General features: G+C 34.9%; 1 protein-coding gene across 6 annotated transcripts in view; it reads left to right on the forward strand.

Annotated features, from left to right (window-relative positions):
- The window catches only part of TBC1D5 (TBC1 domain family member 5), a 320,497-nt gene that overhangs the window by 56,360 nt on the left and 244,110 nt on the right, over positions 1–20,027 (forward strand). For 4 of the 6 annotated variants that reach the window (XM_083824305.1, XM_083824308.1, XM_083824310.1 and 1 more), the window contains one exon: positions 17,435–17,495. The exons of 1 other annotated variant lie outside the window; for it this stretch is intronic. The gene's annotated coding sequence lies outside the window, so the exon portion shown is untranslated. Of the gene's footprint in view, positions 1–10,134; positions 10,298–17,434; positions 17,496–20,027 lie in introns of all 6 variants that reach the window. One more of the 6 variants, XM_083824307.1, reaches the window with a different exon arrangement.

Below are 20,027 nucleotides of genomic sequence, written 5' to 3' on the forward strand. Positions count from 1 at the left end.
AGAAAGATCAGCAAACTGTCTTTTCACAGTTTTTGAGCTTTAGTGGGACTGGTCTTCAGCACTTGTCATTCAGAGGTGTGGTATTGTTTTTCTTTGTGTGCTAAAGCCGTATTGAACGTACACAGCACTTTTGATAATAGGAACATCAAATTGCAGAAGTATTTTAAAAAGGAAGTAGAGCTACTTGGAACCACAGTCAGATTTCTTTCAGATTTTTTTTTTTTGGTAGTTGGGAAACTAACACTTGTCAGTTGCATCAGAAAATTTTATTTCCATACAAAGCTTTTCGCTTACGAGGTTCATATCTTGGGAAGACTGTTTTTTTGTACAAACATGAACAGTGTTCATTTTTTGCGCTATGTATCAGCAAGGAATGTCATTCTGACTTTTATTTCTTCTGTTTTGTTCTTTCTTAGATTTATAGATTTGTGTACTTACATATTAGAATCTACGGAAAAATTCCATTTAAGACATTCTTTTTCTTTAAAAATCAATATTAAGTTTAAAGGCTTTTCTTTGTCCAGAGCAATGGCAGAACATGCAATAATCAGCAATTTAATGTTTCTTGCTTTCTTTTTCCACATTACTGTGGAATTGTTGATACATTAAATTAACTATTTCATGGAAATGCTCTTGATCTTCTACAGTAATACTTTAGGTGAAAGACTGAGTAGTTCTCTATACATTCCTGAAGGGATCATTGCAGTCCTTAAGGCTGCATTGTATAATATAATATAGATGAACATAACAAGTCAACATAGGAAACTATTATGCTGGAAGAAGAGGAAATCAATATAAAGCCTGGTATTTTTCTTTTACATTTGCAATCTCTGTGCAACTATAATTGACCAAGACTCAGAGTATTTCAATTTAGTCCTGAAAAATTCATATGTGAACAAAACCAAAGTCACTGTCTGAAATCAGTATTGTGCTCCTGAAGTTTCTTTCAAATTTAATTTCAGTTTCTCTCTTTTAAAAAGATAATTTCATTTGTATGTCTCTCAAAGACTTGAGTTTTTCAAGTGACTGTATTTTCCATTAAAAATAAAAGCAAAAGAATAAATTAAAAAGATTAATTATCTGTAGAAGTTTGAAACAAAACTGGAACTTTGCATATTAAATAAATGCCCCTCCTGTTGAAACGATCATCCATTGTTACTTCCATCTTCATGTAATGAATTGTAAAGAGGATGGAAATTTATCTGAAATAGCTGACTTCTTAGAGGTTTTTTTCCTCCTCCTTCCTCAAATTAATTGTTGTAAGTAGAAAATAACAATCCTGTTACATTGAGTGAGGGCCAGGTTTGGAAATGATGCACAGAAAAAAACTTTTATTCTGTCTGAAGTTTAGAACATTTTTTAAGTAAGCAAAGTGTATGATACTTTTCTACCTTTCTATACAGCAGAGAACTATAGTATTTAAACTAGTTATACTAATGAGGAATCAAATGTAAGAATATTTTTAGGCTGATGGAGCAAATAGGGAATGGTTGATGCACCGCCTATATTTAAGAGTTCAGCCCCTATACGATACTTGGGGATTTAAGAACTTCAATCTTCACATTTTCAAAATGGAAGCAGTTGCTGGTTTACTTAAAGGTTAAATAACCCTCAGTTTTCACTCTCTGCAGTTCATAATACCAAGTAGGCATATCTACTTAAATTACTCCTAAAAACATAAGTTTGAAATACAAGAAATGGCTGTCAAAGTTCTTTTGTTGTTTTAGACTTGCAGTCTCTGCTCTCCTAGAGCTTTTTATTTTCTTGTAGTGATAATATGAAGATACAACACTAAATTCTGCTGGCATTCCAAATATGATCGAATTTATGAAAGTGTTACAAGTCTTGATCAATTCTTTATCCAGATGTGTTTTAAATACCAGTTATATTTACGGCTGGTGTTAATTTTCAACATCAGTACAGGATTGAATCTTAAAAAGTCTTGCTGAAATATGCTCAGCACTTAGTTTGCTAATATTTGAATTACCACACTATACTTTTTGAAATAGAAACATTAATTTCACATAACATGACAATTTATATATTTATTTAGTCCCATTTTTTTCCCGAAGTGTCTTAATCATATCTCATACTTTATCAGAACTGCAGAAACTGCAGAACTTTGTCTGCAGATTAATACTTTGGGTTAGTGTTTGTAGTTTACCATTTGTTTCTTAGTAGCAATATTACTTCAGCTCTAAATCCAAAGAAGAAAACAGGTATGCAGATTTTTTTCTTTATCTTGCATTCTGTCTGCCTTCCACCCATTCATTTTCATTTGATTGGGTCAAGCAAACCAAAGAGAGAACTGTGATTTTGTATGCAAGGTGTTATTAACCTGTAGATGAGGTTAATTTGATTATGAATTAATATCTTAAAATACACTTGAATTTTAACTTATTAAATAAAATACGTAATTCATAAAATATAATACCATTACCACTCACTGAGAAAAAATATTTAACATAGTACAGAAACAGCAGATACACATTAGGCTCCTTTAAAATAATGCCCAGTCTCTGAATACTTTTTACTGAGAATAGATATAATCTCATGTGTTGTGTAATCTTACTAAATTTAGCTGAAGTTATTGCTTTGCTTTATCAATGCCAGCTCAACTACAGGGAGGTGTGCTCAGCCGCAATAGTGGTTGCCTCTTGAGCAGAACTCTAGTGTTACCAGTTCCTGACAGCTGCAAGCCAGCCTCTGGGCATCTTGCTAAATTTTCAAATGTAATTATACAGTAGACTTCCTTTAACAAATTCTGTGTTCCCAGCTATAATTATAACAGCTTTTCTTGCCTCTAGCCTGTTCTTTATCTTACAACCCACCTCCATATCTCCCACTGCTGGCTAGGGTTATCCAGTAGAGCTGATGAATCTAGAAAAGCAGCGCTTATTCTCTTTATCCTCACAAGGATGGTTTCATCAGTACAGAAGATCCTTTTCTTGTAATTGACTGTGCTGAAATGACATTTTTCATAAAGCAGAAATTTTCTACTTTATTTTCTACTTCTCAGAACTGTTGAATAGCATGCTACTCTCATTTTGCAAATACTTCTCAGAAGTTTTTACAGTACATAAGGTAAGGAATTGTTGACACGTCTCCATAAAATGGCTGAAGGAAGACAGCATAGGGAAAGGAAGCCTTCTAAAACCACGTTGTGTTCGTGTTGTGAAATTCAGGATACTGTTTTTTTAATTATACTGTCTGTGCATTAGGTTTTCATATACAAAGCTGTTTATGCTCCTTTTAGGGACTCAATAAGTAACATGAAAATAGCAATGATCCATGATACGTTTTTTCTTACCTGAGGTTCTAGGTAATTTTAGACAAAGAATAATAAAATAGGAAAAGTTATCTACGGTTTTGCTCAATTTAGTATTGGCTCAAGTTGAGTAAATTTAAAAACAACTATGCAGAATTGCTCCTCTCCACCAGTCCAGTGGAAAAGGAAGTTGATGTGATAGTTTTGAGTCTGGGAGTCTAAAGATCAGATGTATGTGAGAGAGGACCTAAGCTGTTGAAGACAGACAGAGGCAGCCTTCCTTTTTTTTTCCAGTCTTTGACAATGGTTGGCTGTGGCAGGTAGAATGTTATTGGAGAAATATATTATTGCCTAGAAGATCAGATTGTCAGCTAGTTCAATCTTCTTTTCTGCAGCAGGATTGAGTAAATTTGTCTAACCTAGTCTTGAAAAGCTTCTTTGAGTGAAGTACCATCAGAGCTCCTAGAAGTCATAGTCCCATTGACTTTTCATAATTTACCTACATCTTTCTAACAGTCCTGATGCCCGAACTGAATACAACGTAGTAAGAGGTGGAAAGGAGTAGTAATTACCTCTTCACGTGCACATCTGCACATTCACTCCCCCCCCCCCCCCGTACCTGTCAACATATTTCAGAGTGAGATGTCTCTTTGAAAGATACCACTAAATTTAGTCTATTGGTTTGTGATCATCTCTATCCATTGACTCCCAGCGTAGTGTTTTATTGCCAGTCTGTGTTGTGTTCTTGTCTGTTATATTCATGTCCTTTCAAAATGTAGCGCTTTGGATTTGTCTTTATTGAATCATCTTGTTGATATCTGCCATTATTCAAAAGCATTCAGAAACTTAGATCCTGTCCTCTGAGGTGCTGCTGGTTTTCCCAGCATTGCATTAGCTGCACATTTCACCGTGACGTTGCCTTCCAGTCAATAGGATTGTTATGAAAACATCAGATAGAAACAGATCTCTGTGTGATCCATGTGAAATATTAACACAGTGTGACAGAGCTGTTTAATTTCTTCTTTTAAAGAACATTTTGCTCCCTGATTTGAACCATTTTTGTGTCCAGCTGATGGCAATTATGTCTAGACTGTATTTTTATTATATTGGTATTGACAATGTGGGGCATGTTTGAAATCTCTCTTATCTCAAGCTTGCATCACATCTGCTGTCACCTCTCAGGCATTACGACTGCTAAGACCTTTCCAGTGAAGTCATTCAGATAAACTTGAAGAGATCTGTACTTTTTTATTTATTGTGTTACATCTTCTAGATCATTGTAGACTGAAATTTAGTTGGTAAATAATTGGTTCTAAAATCTTTGCGGGTTTCACTGGTACACCAGAATTTGCCAGGTAGGAGCACAGGAGAAGGTGCCTTGCCCTCACCATCCCCCCCCCCCCCCCCTTACATTTTTTCCCTACTTGTTTTGATTTTCTTTTCTCTATTCTGACATCTTGGAAATAATGAGTCAAGAGATCCTACTCTTACCTCCCTCTTTCTTTACAATTTTCAGCTTGACTTTTTTCAAGATTTTTTTTTTGTAATATTCTTTCCTTTTCTCCTTGTTTGTACCAACAATATGTTTATTTTATATCATTGTGGGTCTAAATGATACAGGACAGATATATATATATATTTTTCCAGCTGAGAGGGTGTGTTGTAGAAATGTTCTTCAATTTCAGAAAAGCACAATTAGGTTCATAACAATAAGATTTCAAAGGTTGTCAATAGAAAATGAAGTGTTCTTTTATAACATCTTATGTGGCAGGTGGAATGGGATTAAACAAGTCAATTCCAGAGGGAAATGAGATCGAAGATTTTCCTTTTTGCTCATGTGAAATGTAAATACAGGTGATTACATATGAAACATTTCAGCATACTGAATCTTAGGACATTAACATGGCTTGGGGAAAAGATTGAAGTAGGACAATGGGTAGTCTGTCCTCAGTGCTTATATCCAAATACTTTATGGAAAAGCTTTTACCCTGAATGAGTGTGACTTTGGTATTTGGTATGATGGCCCATGGGTGGCCTTTCCTTGATGTTCGATAAATTTTTGTGTAACCACTTAAAATCCATCATTCATCAGTTGTTCACCTGCCTGTTTTCCTTGTGTATTGCAAGATGGAGAATTTTACCCTAAAAATGAAGCTATAGCATTACGAGCAGTGAAAGCAGGCTGTTTTTGTTTTTTTTTGACAAGGTCTGTCTATGAGCTGAGTTCTCTTGCTCACCTACAGATAGCAGGGACAGAAGCCACAATGTTTATACCAATTGATGCTCTCTCTTTGAAATTTGATGTTTTCTATTTTACCTTTCAGTTTGCTTTATAGGTCATTTAATTTTTGTTACTTTTCTTTAGTATGAGCTAAGAGAGAATATTGCTGAATATGCTAAAATAGGTGTATTTTTTACAGCTGTCATTTAAGTAGACAAAGAATCATGTTTAATGCTCCTGTGGTAATAAATAGTACTATAATTGATTGTTGATAGAAACCCTTAAAATACATTTTTATGGTTGAAATGTACTTTGGGTAAACAGTGTTCAGTTTGCCTATTAAAATAATTCACTATATACTGTGGTTTCTTTGAGTATTAAGAAAGTAGGACTTTTCCAGCAACAGTAATTGGTTGACACTGCTTGACCTTAATGCAAAGCTACAGTATTTAATGAACAAACGGAAGGAATAAAGTTTTGATAAATAAGGCAATTTTCATGAAACCTTTAGAAATATGCTTGAAGTCTTTTAGTGTTAGATTGACGGTTTCTCCTTTTGTGAAAAGAATAAGTGAATAATTTAAGGCTATATTTCATGTTTTCAGATCTTCATTCTGTCATATAAATAATAGACTGTGAAATGCAGCAGCTCCTGCATTCACAGATTTAATAGACCTATACAAGTGAGTATCTTACTCACTTCTGCTGTCTTAAATGCCCTTTTGTGCATATGTATATACCTGAGAAGAAATGCAGAAGTGGGACATTCCTGGACTCTCTTCAGTAACCAAATTCCATACGTCATACATTCTATTTTTAAACATTTTTTTCTTCGTAAAGTACTTTTAGTGCAGCTTAATGCTGTTATTTTTTTATTTTATTTTTTTAGGTTTTAACTATTGAACTGTACTATTATTGACTGATTTCAATAAAGTAAAGCATGGCTATTCAAAACTAACATTGTGTGAAGTTTATTAAATGGAAAGACTTTGTGGAATAAATAGTTTTAGATCCAGCATAGAACTTTGAAACACCATCAAATCTCAATGGAAAAAGAACCAAATGTATTTACTAAAATAGTGAAATATTAAGGTAATTTATACCATTTGCTGCATTTATTCTCAGTTATGTAATTTCTTTTGGAGGGAAAGTGTTGGGGAGGAAGAGCAGAGCAAAACAGAATGAATGTAGTATCTTCTTTGTTTCCACTCTGTGTTCCTCCCCATGCCTTGCTAAGTGGCTTTAGTTTGATACGTGTTGAAAGGATGGTGAAATGAGACTTAGGAGAACAAGTGGTAAAGTATGTTGTTGTTTGTTTTTTTTTTCATGTTCTCTGTCTTCCAAGCAGGAATGTAATTTTAGGATCAGCAGACCATGTGAAACATAAAGACTCCTTTCAAAAATATGCACAACTATGACTATTTTGTTTGCTATTAAATGTAGCTTTCCTAAACACTTCAATTTAGAAGCCTAAGTCAAAATTTTCTTCATTTTCTTCCTGATAGCTACTTGTTTCGACACTGGAATAACTCTAGTTGTTTGGAACCTTCTTCTAGGATTTTGAATTGTTAATAAACTCTTGCCTGCCTCCATCCTATATCTATGCATGCATGTACACAACTGAGGAAAGCTCATCATTTCATATTTAAAAGACTATTTCTGTAAATAATATTTAAGAACTGTCAGATAGTCCTCCTTTGTCATTCTGTTGCTTTATGTAGTTTCTTCCAAGTGAGCTTTTCTGCTTCTCACACTGCCCTGCCAGCGAGGAGGCTGGGGGTGCCCAAGAAGCTGGGAAAGGACATGGCCAGGACAGCTGACCCAGTCTGACCAAAGGGATGTCCCACACCATTTTGATTAAGGGAAAGGAGGGAGGGGGTGAATGTTCAGAGTGATGGCGTTTGTCTTCCCAAGAAACCATTACGTGTGATGAGCCCCACTTTCCTGGAAGTGCCTGAACATCTATCTGTCTGCTGATGGGAATTGGCGAATGAATTTCTTGTTTCACTTTGCTTGCACACACAGCTTTTGCTTTACCTTGTAAGCTGGCCTTATCTCAACCCATGAGTTCTTGCACTTCCACCTTTTCGAGTCTCCCCTGTCCCACCTGGGGAGAGTGAGCGAGTGGCTGTGTGGTGCTATGCTGCCTGTTGGGGGTAAACCTCAACACTAGTTGGTGTAGTCAAGTTACTTTAGTTACTTAGTTTTCAAGAAAAATAATCTGTATTTTATGTCATGTTATGCAAATCTTACCATAATCCTGTATTCTCTTTTGTAAATTATTTCAGTAATTTATTCATATCTTCATTTCCACTTAGTTTTTTTTTTTTTTTTCATATTCTCTGTAAATCTGTCTCTTGGTTTAAGCTAGTCCAAATATTTAAATGGAAACATGCTTTTCTCATTCTCCAAACTCTAATTCTACTCATTGAAACTCAACATCAGCACGGAGATGGAGACTGTTCTGCAGTGTAACTTCTTTTAAACTAGTATTACAGCAGTGTGAAAACCATTGAGCTGCACTCGGTTGAAATACGTTGGCACCACCTCTGTTTTCAAAACTTATGTAGAGTAATATTTTGTATTTCCTTTGCTACGTAAACATTATTTAAGCTGTCAGCTGGGGATGTTTTAGTGGTTTCAGTAAGAATTTACGAGATTAATATATTCAATATATTGATCTTCCTAAGCATACCGGTCACTGATTGGATCCAGCTGCAACTGATTTGCTGTGATATCTGAGGCAATATTTCGGTTATTATTCATTATTACTTCGGTACCAGACTGTGGTCTCACTGTAGCAAGGAAGTATGCATATGCACAGTTCTTTATTTGTAGGCTTCAGCTTCTTTTAAGGTGTAAAGGCAGGAAGGTGGTATAAAAAGCAAAAAAGAAAGGACTGGGGAAGTAGAACAGCAGGGATACTTTGCTAATGGCCATATGCCGATAGTTGCTTTTAAGTTCCGAGTTCTCTACTGCTCTGTATTTAGTCAGTGCTGCTTTTTTTGCTTAATTTGTTAACACCTATAGAAATTAAAATGAGCAGTAGTTATGACAAATGGACTATGTAATCTGAAAATTGTATTTTGTCACATGTTTTAGTTACGAAACCTAGTTGAATTCAATTGTCCAAACATTCACTTAACATATTAATAAGTAATACAGGAATACTCTAAGCCCTCTTGAATTAGATATATTACATCTTGTTAGAAAATTTAATGCCAGGCTTAATAACTCAAAGTATACTCTAGAATAAAAAATATATCTATATGCTCGTATATTACACTAGGATGATAATCTAAGTAAGAAACTGACATTATTTAGTGGGAACTGCATAATATACTCGTGTAGACAAGTGAATTTAATTTAAATTTTTAAAAAGAAGTCCCCAGCTTGATTCCTTCAAAGCGAGCAAAGTTTTCATGGTTTATTTCTAAACACAGTTTAATCTGTGTTGACAACAGATTACTAAGCTATTTGGGTACTTCTATGACGTAGGTGCCTCCTAGGACTTTTTATTTTTAAAAGGTGCCTGGATAGTTGTGTTCTCAGATGTTCAAACATTGTAGAAATAGGGTAAGGTACCAACTTCTCAAAAAGGAAAGATACTGTTTCCAATTCAATACAGTTAACTTTCCATATTTTAATAGGAAATTTATTTTAAAATATCAGAGTGTCCCATTGTTATGTGTATAGACTTAAGTATCTCAGATAAAGACCCTGATCAGTTGATCGCAGAACCACAGAATTGTAGGGGTTGGAAGGGACCTCAAAGATCTTTGGGTCTAACCCCCTTGCCAAAGCAGGTTCCTTAGAGCAGGCTGCCCAGGTAGGCGTCCAGACGGGCCTTGAATATCTCCAGAGGAGACTCCACAACCTCCCTGGGCAGCCTCTTCCAGTGCTCCGAATGGAATTTAACGGAGTTTCATCTGTTAAATTTTTTAGAAACAAAGCTTTGAACATTCTTAGTGTCTTTAAAACCATCTGTAGTGTGCTATTAAACACTGTATGATATTTTTTTCTCTATTAATAATGAATTAACTACTTTCTTGAAAGTACCCTTAACTATCAAGTTACTGAAATTTGTAAAGTACATGTTTTTAATTTCAGTCAGAAAAGGAAGAATTGAAAATAATGCTAAGAAATAGCCAAGAATTGAAAGTTGATATAAAATAAAACTTCAGGTTGAATACTGAAGTTGTCTTCATAATGATAGAATCACAGACTGGGCTGGGTTGGAAGGGACTCTAATTCCAACCCCTCTGCCATGGGCAGAGACACCTCCCACTAGACCAGGTTGCCCAAAGCCCCATCCAGTAGGGTTGGTAGACCCTGGAATTGTTTTCCAGATAGTAAAACTTCAGCAATTGTCTTTTGAGTCTACATAGTACTCTCTCTACCGTTATTATCTTATTAAAAATAAATTGAACCACTTGGCATTATTTTACATGTTATTTCTCTCTATTCTGCTACATGATTGTGTGAAATACTTATTCGACTTTGGGGAAAAAAAATTAGTTTCAGTCACCAGACTTTTTTTGTTACATGGATATTTCCGTAAGAAATGCAATGCCTTAATTTAAGTCAAACTAAGAATTTAATATTTGGGGCATTTTTTCATCAAGCATCTTTATTCTCCATCCAGAAGTCAAGTTCAGAAGAGTGGTGCCAGGGCTGCTACTCCAGCTCCCTTGTTTGTGCTAATTGCTGGCCTTTATCTTTATCCCAATACTACTGACTGCTGAAGGTGGGGAGAATATCATTTTAAGGACAACTGTCTTGTTTGGGTTTGAACATCTGCCAAATATGTGAGTTAATTTGTTTATCTTTAAAAAAAAACTACTAATTTTGCCTCATTTTCATTAATGTCAGTTACATTTTTAGCACTTACAAAGATGGTGTTTGTGATGTTTCCTGTAGTTGTTCTAAAATTATTTTAAATACCCTTTCTGTAAACTGACTTTTATTTTACAAGCATAGGTGCTTTTTCCCCCAATTTACCACACTAAATTTTAGAAGACAATTGAAAATACTCTGTAGTATGTGGTTTTGAAGGCAATGGGTAACTGTATTGAAGTCTGCTTTCCATGGAACTGGTGAAACATAGCTTAAGTGGGAGCCTTTCTTCACCTTCTCCCATAATATATTCTCAGTCCTGACCTGGAGGAGCAATTCACTATCTAATTCAAACTTTTTACATTAACAGCATGGTCTCATTTAGTGGTGATACAGTGTTTGCTGTTAAAGACTTGCCAATTTTGCCTTAAATATCTAGATTATATTACCTCAATTTGCCATATTTCCCATTTAGTTTGGAACTGCCTTGCAAATGTTAGAGTGTTACTACTGAATTGTGTAAAGGAATTAGAAAGTTGAAATGCTGGCAATGTAGATTTAGTGTACTGGTATTGATCTACAGAAAAACTTGAGTTCAACAGATTAAAGGTCAGGAAACTCAATAGGAACATTTTTTTGCTTTTACCAACTTCCGTCAGTGACTTTAATTAGTTGTTTTCCTTCATGCTGATCTGGATAATTTAAAACCCTATCTGAAGTGATTTTGTAAGAGATGTATGTGCTTGTGGTTTTGTATGTACAGTTTCTGTACCTTTCAAGTGTAGTTAGTTTTTTTCTGGTGTTGCAGTACAGTACAGAACACTGTGCAGTACATTAAAGAAATAGAGTCTATGCATCAGAACTATTTTCATGCCTCACTCAATTCTTAATGTAAATTAGTAGGAACATTGGTTATCCATTTGAGAAATTGAGTTGGTATAAAAATAAAAATGCACTTATGGTGTGTGGTGCTTTGTGTATCATCTTGGGAGTGTTTTTCTGTTTATCTGTCACTTGCATTAGAAAAAGCAGTCACTGGCTGCAGGTGACATTAAAAATTAAAGGTTAACCTCAATTTCTTTACTGACCAGACGTGGGGCAGAAAGTTCTTCTGGATGTGTGCCTGAATTTTGGAACTGTCAAAAAGAATTGAGAAGTAAAGACTGGTGATTTTGGTAGTTTACTGTTTCTGTATGCAAGTCTGGATATATGGTTTCAACATTTTCAAGTGTTTATATTGCTTATTATAGGTTATATCAAGAACAGTTTTCATTCCATCCAACTTTATAAAATTCAAAAATGACATGATAATGCTGTAGTAAATAATTATAATGAACTCATTGTACTGATGTGCATAATTTTGGGAATGGCTTCTTTCTTTCTTTAGAGAAACTAACAAAAATAGCCTTTTTCCTATTACTAGAGAACATGTGTCTTTCAAAAACTAGTTAAAATTTTTATTGAAAATTGCTATAGCAACATTTGACTATTCTGGTTAGCTAAATGTACATTTAATATAGAGCAAGATTTGTATGCTCATGAACAAGCCTGGGAAATCTTTCTTTTAGGCAGTAAGTCTTTCAGCAAAGTTGGCTTCTACCCCATGGTGAGTTCGGAGTGAGCCAAATTCAGTGCTGAAATGCTTCCCTCCTCTCTCACTCAATGTGTTAGAGGCAATGTTCAGACCAGTGAAGAAGACTTAGCTTCAGGCAGCAGTGGTTTCCATGTAACCTGCCAGATATCTTTCATTTGCAAAGTAGCTATTACGCTTGTTCAGTAGTAGACCAGGCTACAGGGAAGTCTTGATAGTGGAGACGCAAACTCAAAGCGGTAGCTGCTGCTCTACCTTCCATTTTATCTCTTGATTTTACTTACCCATGCATGTAATCAATAGATCTGCTGCTTCTTGTTGGCTGCTGAGTGCAGATGAGCAGGGAAGAAAGAAAAATGAAATTGCCTGCTTTGTCTTCATGATTAAAATAGACTGCCAAAATGCACCTGTTTACTTTCCCCATCCCTTTTGCTGAAGGGTGAATCGCTTCTGTCCTTGGCCATTTTTCTTCCTACAGATCTTCTCAGGAAAGTAAGAAAATAGAAATATCATTAAGGAAAGCAATGAATATTACTTCAGAAAAGAACATTGTAGTTGAGGTTTTTGAGGATCCCTAATATTTCAGATATTAATATAGCTGCTTTAAAATTATATATTCGTGTGCTTCAGGGTAAGCTTGGCAGTTGTTTCAAGACTGGTAATGCTATAGATTTTTCAGATCTTGAATTAAATCTTGGTAAGATTTCTTTGGTGGGAAAGTGATAATACACGCTTCATATGTTTTGTTTATTATTCCTATGTTGTTAAACCTATATTTAAGACCAGTAATTTCTCTGAAGATAGAATACTTAAAAATCCCAGTTATTTATTTTCCTATATTTCCCTCTGCTTGAAATTATCCCAGCCTTCTTCAGGATCAGTGTTTGACTTAATACTTCCCAATTTCTTGTTTCAAATTTTTTCACTTGACAGCATAGTGAACCTGGTCAAGCATGTTTTACTATTGAAATAATTAATAAGGAAATAGGAAATAATAATACTTCAGAAAGTGGTTATAAATTGAAAGTCAGTGCCTTCTAGGAAGAAATCTTTAAGTGATGTTACATATTTTCTAACATGCTCTAGAATAGGTTGCATCTTACATATATTTTTTCTATAACTTGTCAGTTACTTCCTTTAAGTTCAATAAACAACTTGTACACCAGCCTTAAAAGCACTATCTGGCGACTTGCAATCATGTTACAGATGGCATCTCTTCTTAAATACTACAGTAATCTGTGGTTTGTGGAGCAACTAAATTACCCATTTGTTACACTGTTAGGCAGCTCATAGAGGTCATCACACATCTGTACAAACAGACCATTTTAAGCCTTAAAAAAAAAAAAAAGGACATTTTCTGCAGGTGTTTTTGTTGCTCTTCCTACAGCATGGGTGGTCCATGCACCTATTGTTGTGATTAATTTATGGCTGTATTGCAGATAGTGGATATATAGAGAGATATCTGTATGCTAAGGACTGTATTTTCTCATATGTATCAGACAGAACTTGCAGGATATGCAGCTTTAAAGAGTGAAAAACAGGTCCGGGATTGTTATAGCAATTCCTCACAAGAGCGCATGTGAGGAACATGTACATGTTACTAACACATCACTGATAGTAGCTCCTATAGCTTTATTTCTGGAGCTGTTAGATAGTCCCAGCAAGGGGTAAGACTGCTTTGTGTTTCCAGCCCATACTTGCTCTTCAGACATCCTTCTCTCTTGGTATTACGCCAGGATTTGTCAGCTTTATGTAGCTGGTCCTCACTTGATGAAATCAGGAAGGCTTCACATTGTTCTTAGGTCAGCAATCTTTGCTGCATCTCCCTTGCCCCTGCCTCTTAGCAGGCTTGCTCCCTTTGCCTCATTTTGGGCACTGTGGCTCTGAAGCCTAAGCTGTCCTTGGACAGAGCCAAGGGTTCAAAGTTGTGGTAATTCAAATAAAGTTTTAAGGAAAAAAGTTGTAGAAAATTGGCTGCCACATCTCTTGAGGGGGAAAGGACTTGTTCATGGCTGTTCTTGTCACTCTCTTTCCCCTTTCCTCCTCCCCATTAAATACTGTGCTACTAAGTTTGCTACTAGGACAAATTCTTAATTCTTAATATGACTTCATATTAAACACTTTCTTTGAAAACAGTGGCTCTACTGACTTAAACTTTTAAAAGGAGAATTAGAAGTTTTCCATCTGCTTTTGAAGCCTTTCTCAATGTTATTTCTTTCTCAGTTTATTTCTCTTCCTTTGTATGGAAGTTGTAGACCTACTGCATGAATCACTCTAATTCAAATTTTGCCTTTTGACATTAATCTACATTATTTTTAAAATCCAAGAAATATACTCTGTAGTGGGATCCAAGCCGGAGCAAAGAAAACGTTGTCATTATCACAATAACCTTATTTGGTGGAGGGAAGAGAGTATGGAGGGGAGAAAGGGAAGAAAATGCTTACCTTTTTAGATGAGTGTATTCTTCCCATGAAACGTAACAAGAAGAAGTAGATCAAGACACTCTTGCTTGGAGATGCTCATACCATCTGACAGTAAAATGATTTTAATGAATATAAAATCCAGAAGCAATAGTATTTTTTCCCTCAGTAAATGGTAGGGAAACCTTAATTACGCATTGCTTTTGAAAGCACAGATTGTACTTAGTTTGCTGTTGGTCCTTTAGACTGAGTCTTGGGAAGCAAATACAATGGTACTTTTCTGAATTGTCATGCTGTAACTGACTTTTCTCAGTGTGAAAATGTTTTTTTCATTACTTTCATCAATGAAGTGTAACTGTTGAATGAATTACAGATTTTTGGGGGACATGAAAACTATAGGTATGAAAGTTGCATGGATTTGCACTTTGGGGGGAAACAATCATGCTTTTTTTTTTTTTTACTTCAATGTTTAGCTTTTAGCAAAGATATGTAATAGTCTAGCAAAAATATAAAAACATTCCCATACAACCCCTTTTTCTTATTCCAAAAAACAATGTGAAACAGTTCATCTTCTATCATGTCTTATATCAAAAAGAAGATTCTAATATTCAACAAGTTTCTTAGTTCATGACATTATTTTATTTTTACTTTGCAGAGATACGCTATGTACACCTAGTTTCTTTGAAAAGAAAATTTGACTGTGTAATTTTGTAACTTTCCTCATACTACTCGTGATGTACTGCCTTCTCGAATGTATTATTAGTGAGCACACTTAAAATGCAAGAGCCTAAAACATCAAAGAATCTTTGTGTGGGGTTCTTGGAAGAATCATGGTAAAAGATGCATACAAGAATTTGGCAGTACTGAAGTGTTTTACAGCATCTTATTTCTTGTGACTATTTTAGTTTTTTGCAATTAATGTTGAGGCTAGCATAAGTTCTCTGTATTTCCCCTGCAGCATACGTGCAGAGAATGGTATTAAATGTTTTGACTGTTTCCAGTACAAACTCTGTAAGTTTGGAAAGGTCTCTCTAACTTCCCTGTTGGTTTTACTGTTAAAAACCCACAGAATGGCTGTCCCTTTTCACAGTGTTTGTAGGGTGCTGAGGACAAATGAATTCCTGTTTGGAAGCCATAATTCACATAACTGTAGCAGTGACACCTTTGCTGGCTTCTCTTTTATCAGGCATTCAGCGGAATCATAGGACATTTAATACTTTACATAGTAAATAAACTGGTGCAAGTTCAGCTGTGTAAAGGGAAGAGATACTAAATAGGACAGGAGGTTTGGTTTGACTCATCATCTGAGTCAACACATTCTCCATTTGCCAAACTACAAAATAAACTTGAAAGCCTTTTAGATTTGTTTTTAATACGTGGTGCAGGGGTAAGGTGACCAGAGAAGTCACTGTTCTTTTAACGTTAAAGAGTTTCTGTTTGAATGTATTCAGTGCTTGCATTTCAAGTTAAGTCTTCTAATGATTACACATTGAGTAACTTGGAGAATGACAGACATAAGCAGCAGATTTACATACACAAGACCGACTTAACTAGTCGCAGGTTCCCAATTTAGCTTCCTTAAGATGAGTAACATTTCTTCATTCGTGTAGTGGTCCTAAGGTTATCAGGGAATCACCTCTTCAGAAATGATACACATATCTGAGACTCTGGTAGTCTGAGAGCTGCTTCATTACATATATTTGCATTTACGTTCTAAAAATGTCACACTGAGCTCTTATCAAAACACAAAAAAAGTTACTAGTTTCAAATAAGAATATTTGGACCAATTTCACTTGACAGTTTTTCATTCTGAAAGTGTTTTTAGGGTCAGAGACATAAGTTATAAGACTGAAGGAAATATTTAGCTGACTATGATAGAAAAATTGAGGCAAAGTGCATATAAATATACAGTGTCTGTGTGTAAATTTGTATGTGCTAAGGTAGGTTTGAGAGTTGAATATTTTCTTTTAACTGAAAAGTTTATTTTGCACTCTGAGGATCTTTAAATGTCATTCCATCCATTTGGTGGAGCAATAGCTTAGCTAATGAAAATTGATATTTCAGAGTTTTTCATTCTTGTGTAACATCTGTAAACATGCTCCCAAACTCTAGATGCAGTCCTGTAATTAACATAGTGTTTCCATGGCATTTCATCAATGAATAGAAAAAATAAGATTTATACAGATGGGGAAAAAATTTGGGTTAAAATTTAAGCAACCTCTGCGTGATTTCTCCACTCCCGATGAACAGTGAGGTATAGTCCAACTCCCTGCCTATACAAGGGCAAGATCGATTTAGAAATAAAGCATTTTTTCCTTTTACAGAAGATGTGCAGCTCTCTGATCACAGCGCTTAGTTTCTTTATTTTTCATTGGTGTTTTCTCTCCATGTAATATACATAGGAAGTTAATGATGAAAGAGTAGTAAAGTATTCATTGAAACTGAGAATTATAGTATTTGCAAATGTAAAATCATAATTTACATAAATGTTATAGTCAAGAACATTATGAATGTAAATATGCCTTCATCTATTCTCAGTCTTATAATGCCATTCGTTGTCCAGTGGGAGATGAAGAGTGATGTTGAGACTGCCGTTTAACCTATTATAGCAGCCTAAAAAAATTAAATAGCCTTGATGTAAATATGAGGTGGGAAAAGAGTATTCATCTCCATTAAGTGACATAAAAAACCATGGTAAGAATAACAGGCGGGTGGGTGTGCATTAAGCAGTGAAATCCCTAAATTCAAACTCTAATTATAAGCACAAGGACAATTGCCTCCCACGTACTTAAACTGTTATGGGTTTTTCAGACAGAAAATATGCTTCACAGTTCTTCAGGCACCAAATATGGATTTTCTTTTGCATTCTTTTTCACCTGATGCATAATTCCTTTTCTTCCGTTACAAAATGAGGTCCTAGTACTAAAAAGCTGTGTTTGTTTTCCTTAGTAAGATTCGGTCTTCAGGTATTTTTCTTGATCTCAGCTATGCTGACGAAGTCCTGCCCTTTCTATTGTGTCATAAGCAGGTCTTGCACCATTATATTCAGATTAACTGGGACAATTCATTTATGTTTGTTTTTTGTTCAATTGTTTCAGCTTCAGATTGCCGTTCCATAGACCTGTGGATGACCAGTGGCTGGCGTACCTGTTGTTTCACGTAGGTCACTGTTTCCTTGTTTCTAGATGATGTATTCTCATAAAGAAAGATAGTATGCTTGCACCTTTTTCTAAAATTATTATTACATTAGATCAAGCAACTTTTTCATATTGAGTAATTGGAGAAAAGCATGTGACCTGTGGAATTGCAAATGAGAACAAAGTTGGTTTGTAAAACTGTCTTTTAAAGCTAATTGTGTGTTGCAGCTTCTTAAATATTAAACTGCTTCCAGTACAGGAGAGATCATTTTGATTATATAGCGGTTCCATCTTTGCCATAATACAAGGTAAAGATTTAATTCTTTTTTTTTTAAATCAAAATCATTACTTCAGTTTGAGCTTGATATTTATGATACAAAAGGATATGCATTATGCCCCTAGCTAACCTGATGTAATAATTAAGATATTGTGTTCCTAGACTAAATTTATCCAATTTTGTATTTCAGTAATCAAGCATAGAAAAGGATAATAGGACACAATTAAAGTTATTGACTATCACATCTTTTCCACATGTAGTAAGTTGTAGATCACAATTGAGCCATCTTTAATCTTATCATAAATAGACGAAATATATTGATCTTAAATATCTCTCTCCCACACATGAAGAGGTTTTCCTGATAGTAGCTCTTTTAAGTCCTTTTAGGCCCTTTTAATTTCAACTTTCTTTTAAATTGAAGATACTATGCCAGGATATGGTATTCCACTAATGCCATATGTGCAGATAATTTCCTTAATACTACCATATATTTCCCTGTAATGCACCCAGGGATTGTCTTTAACTTCCTAGCTACAGCAATATAGGAGCAGTTGGTTTATTTACTGTGACTTCTAAGTTCTTTAGGGATTCACTGCTTTCTAGGATGCAATCCTCCGTTTTATGTGACCTGTTCTTAAATAAACAAAAATAATGAAATTTATACTCTGAGATGTACTTAATATATGCACCTTATTGAAAGTTTTTGTTTGTTTGTTTTTGTTTTTGTTTTTTTTTTTACTTATTTTGGTCAGGGCAGAGCTTCAGGTTTTCCCACACCAGCAAAGAGTTAGTCACTGGGTTTTATATGTATTTTGCGTGATTGATATTTTAAAAGAGACAATAAAGGGGATTTCACAAAGCATTAGAGCATTAATACAGCACAAAGAAGGCTTATAATGTGTTTAGCTTTTGCTGATACCTAATGATACGGCAAAAAAGCACTCTACTACAAGGCTGCTTTTAAGATCCAAGGGAACCAGAGGAATTGTTAAGAATAATGGATAGCATAACTTAGATTAATTCTTCTAAATTTATTTTTAGGAGTAGAAGCACAGAAATCCTGCCTTAATCTTGCTATTTCTTTTAGATACGCTGCTTATTTTGCTTTTAGTAACTTGTAATTTAAGATCACAGTTATTAGGTGTATTTCTGCATTTTATATATCGCTCCCAGATGCTACAGTATTAGTTTTTATCACTGCATATTTTATGAAATGTCAGCCTTCTGTTGGCTGTTCACACAGCATTGTTAGTGATCAAAGCCACAACATAAAGAAGAGGAATCTAAACAGTTGGCTTATCTTTGTCCTTCATTGTGACACAATACCATAAAATTACTTTACTATATAAAAGGCAAACAAAGCTTCATGTAGCACACTCTGAAAAGGTGAGCTACTTGTTAGGCTCAACAAAATAGATAAACTCTTATCAGTGATATTTTGTATAAGGAAAGTAAAGTTAGCAATTATATCTTTTTTCATTGGAAGAAGTTTCATCTTTTTCTGCCTTTTTAAAACACAATGTTCTTTTTTATATTAAAATGCTATTATAAATCTATCCATTAAATTATTTTTTTGAAATGGAAGAAATGTTGTGGCCTTTAGAGTAATCTCTATGATATGTTTTGGAACTTCTTTGGAATACAATTAGTCAAAGCATACTATATCATTTGAAGGGTGATAAATGGGAAAATAATGGTCTTTACCTTATGAAAACTACTGATGATTATCAAGTGTATTTGACTTTTATTTTCATTTGGATTTGAGATTATTTTGAATTTATCTAAGTTTCTGGTTAAAAATATCAGATCAAGTACCAGCCAGCCTTATTTTTTCTGCTTGCCTAAGTGAGTTGTGTATCAGAACTGAAGTAATAAAGTGGGGAAAACTCTACAAGCTCTGGAGATATTCTATAGGAATAAAAATCTTGAATGATTTTGATCAGCTGTTGTGTATGCCCTGCACAGCAGTTGGTTCAATCAATTTTATGTTTTGGGATGGTTTTATTAAAACGAGCTGCTGCTTTCAGTAAATCATTGTAAAGATGCTAGCTTTGTATATGCTTTTTGGGGACCTGCAGCTTAACAATGCAGCCTCTCAATATAAACATACGTAATTCTGCTCACCGAGAGGCTGGGCTGAATTAGTTCCCCTCATACAATGCAGAGTATTTACCAAGACAGGAAGAACAAGAAAAGGGAAATAGTCTCATCTGAGGGTCATGGTGGAGAAAGTAGAAGAGCAGAAGTATTTATGTCATATTGTGAAGGTCAAAGGCA

This window comes from Anser anser (genome assembly GCF_964211835.1).
Source record: "Anser anser genome assembly, chromosome: 2".
In the NCBI taxonomy this organism is placed as follows: Eukaryota; Metazoa; Chordata; class Aves; order Anseriformes; family Anatidae; genus Anser; species Anser anser.